This window comes from Palaemon carinicauda, chromosome 20 (assembly GCF_036898095.1).
Source record: "Palaemon carinicauda isolate YSFRI2023 chromosome 20, ASM3689809v2, whole genome shotgun sequence".
In the NCBI taxonomy this organism is placed as follows: domain Eukaryota; kingdom Metazoa; phylum Arthropoda; class Malacostraca; order Decapoda; family Palaemonidae; genus Palaemon; species Palaemon carinicauda.
This window is the reverse complement of record NC_090744.1, coordinates 58,163,681-58,166,410: the sequence shown is the minus strand read 5'-3', so window position 1 is coordinate 58,166,410 and position 2,730 is coordinate 58,163,681.

Below are 2,730 nucleotides of genomic sequence, written 5' to 3'. Positions count from 1 at the left end.
GTCCACTGCATGAAAAAGACCTCAGGCATGTCATCACAATATCGACTGTTTATTGTCTTTGTATATAAATTTTAACCTACAGATTTTCTTAGGATATCAATCCATCGTCTTTTGCAATGTAAGGGACTTGTTTATTTAATTTTTCTTTCATCTAGTGTCTGTGATTTTCATATCTCGATTTATATTTCTTGCTTGCTGTTTGATCACTTTCTACTTTAGTTTGCTCTCATATCCATGTTACTCTTTTTCTGTTGGTTATGGTAAATCCAATCATTATTCTTTCAACATTTCCTTGATTTGTAAATAACTTATGTTCTACGAAAATCTGATTGAATACTTTTGTTTTTAGAGAAACGGGTATTTTATCTTTATTAATTTAATTTTTTTTACAAAAAGCCTTCCATACCATGTTTATCCTTCTTCTAATATCGGTCTCATATCATAGGGAAATACTTAGTTTATGTCCTAAAAACCTGTATTCATCATATCAGTAGAATTTCAGACTAAATCGTTAGATTTTGTTTCTCTGCATTCTTAAAATATTTTTAGATAAGTCTTTTCTTTACGGATGGAGAGCTTTTCATTTGCTGGAGTTTTGACAAATTGAAAAGCATTTTCATCGCCCATAAATGCTCCATATATATATACATATATATATATATATATATATATATATATATATATATATATATATATATATATATATATATATATGTGTGTATATATATATATATATATATATATATATATATATATATATATATATATATATATATACATATATATATATATATATATATATATATATATATATATATATATATATATATATATATATATATATATATATATATATATATATATATATATATATATATATATATATCATTATTACCATAAACATATACTTACGTATATATCAATACTTATATCTAGCATAATCCTATATAGTGCCAATATACTTATGCATACTATATAAAATAATTGTACCCTTTAGTGAATGGTAGCTTAGGTCTAAATATTAATTTCACGGTGACGTTAATTATTCACAATACATTCAGTTCTACATTGAGTGGTTAAAGTTTTTTTATATAGCTTACAAATCTCTTTACATATAAAGGCGTCGAGTTTGTACATTCCATGTCCAATATTAAAGTTTTCAAAGGTTTCTTTTATGAAACTGGACTCTATGATTTTTTTTACAATAAGTTATTTGAATGAACCAATTTCTTTACATCTGACCAATTAATAGTGTGGATTTTATCTCTAACGTGGGCAAAGAGTGCATTATTATCCTGAGCATATCTGACACTTTTCTTATGTTGTTCAATTATCTTTTCTAGGACTTTACCAGTTTGATCAATATAGAATATTTCACAAGCATTGCATGGAATACGATATACACATCTCTTGGTAATGTCAGCAAAATTTTTTATTAAGTCAGTTTTTATTGTATTGTTACTCTTAAATGCTACATTTACATTGAAATTTTTCAACAGTTGGGGAATTTCTTTAAAAGAATTAAGATAAGGCAGTACAAGTAAATTTTGTGTATTGTAGTTATTTCTGTTATCATTACCGAAAAAGGTTTTTTTCTGTTCTTAGTGCATCATCTAACACAATTTCAGGGTACTTCAGTTTTTTACCTATTGCTCTAATCTCATTTATTGCGTCATCGATATATTCAGGGCTGCAGACTCGCAGTACTCTTAAAAACATAAAAGTAAATACAGATTTCTTAACTTTGTTGGCTTGATTTGAGTAGTAATGGACATATGCTGAGATATTCGTTGGCTTTCTGTATACACTAAACTTGAGTCTATTGTTACATCTATGTATGCGACAGACCAAAATAGGTATGGTACAATTATTCTCCTGCTCCATAGTGAAATTTATTGATGGTACCAAGTTATTCAGTCGAAGAAAAAATTTATCTAAATTTTTATTTCCTGGCCACCCACATATTATGTCGTCAATATAACGAAACCATTTTACATTATTAGGTATGATGTTATTTAAGATTCTACTCTCAAAATATTCCATATATAGATTACTCAATACTGGGGATAAATGGTTTTTCGTAGCCATACCAAGTGTTTGTACATAAAATCTCCCATTGAATTCAAATTTACAATTTTTTATACATAGTTTAATTAATTTTATTTAAGTGTTTCTGGAAAATGGTAGATTCAAAATTGCCTATTATCTAAAGTTTCAGTTAAAAATTCCAACATGTCACCAATAGCTACAGGTACAGGTACTGTTAATCTGTACTTCGTTCAATTTGTTAATCAAGTCTAGATTATTTTTTTTTATATTTGAATATGAAATGGTGCCAACTAGAGGATTAAGGATATTCACAAGGCACTTAAATAATTTGTATGCTGCTGAACCTAGAGAGGTAATCATTGGCCTAGCTGGATAATTTGGCTTATGAGTTTTAATAATTACATACATATATGGCAATGTTGGTGATATTGTACAAACCTTTATTATCAAATCTGTATTCCTTTTTAGTAACTCTTTCACTTTTCTTGTTGTAATTACTATTCACAAACTCAATTGGATTTTTCCTTAATTCCATGTATGTGTTTTCATAACTAAAGAGGTTTTCTATTTTTTCTATATAATCGTTTTTATCCAAGATTACCAGTGCTCCACATTTTACGGCTTTTGTCAGTTTAATATTTATATCTTGTGTCAATTCGCAATTGCCCTCTTGAATCTTTT